Raw genomic sequence first — 560 nt, forward strand, 5'->3', positions numbered from 1 at the left:
CTCTGCCGCCGCCGCCCGCCCCTGTGACGCATTTCCGCTTCCGCCGCTCGGGCCCGCGGAAGCTGGCCGCGCGGCGGGTCCGGGTTTCTCCTCCTGGCCATGGCCCCGCCCCCCAGGAGGCGGGACTTCCGGGGCGGCGGTGGGTGGGGCCGGCCGGCCCGGGCTTTGCGGTGCGCGTGCGCGAGCCCGCCGCGCCCTTCCCCCACCGCGCCCCGCCCCGCCCCGCCCCGCCCCCAACCCTGCTACCTGTTTTCAGGTCGAGGCAGAGGGCTCACCTGGGGCCCCAGGGTGAAGACAGCAGACTCAGGACTCAGGCCGGCTGTGTGGGGTGCACTGCTGTTATAGTTATGCGTCGCCCATGAGATACAATATCATGATGAACTATGACTAATGTATATTTATTAATTACTGATTTTGTTCCTTACAAGTATGGATTGCTTGTATGACATTGTTATAGTATGCTATAATATAGTAGACATATAATGTAACGGTGCTTCCCTGCTGGCTCCATTGATAGAGTCCGCCTGCATTGCGAGACACCTGGGTTCAATCCCTGGGTT

Source organism: Oryx dammah, unplaced genomic scaffold, assembly GCF_014754425.2.
Source record: "Oryx dammah isolate SB20612 unplaced genomic scaffold, SCBI_Odam_1.1 HiC_scaffold_23, whole genome shotgun sequence".
Taxonomy (NCBI): domain Eukaryota; kingdom Metazoa; phylum Chordata; class Mammalia; order Artiodactyla; family Bovidae; genus Oryx; species Oryx dammah.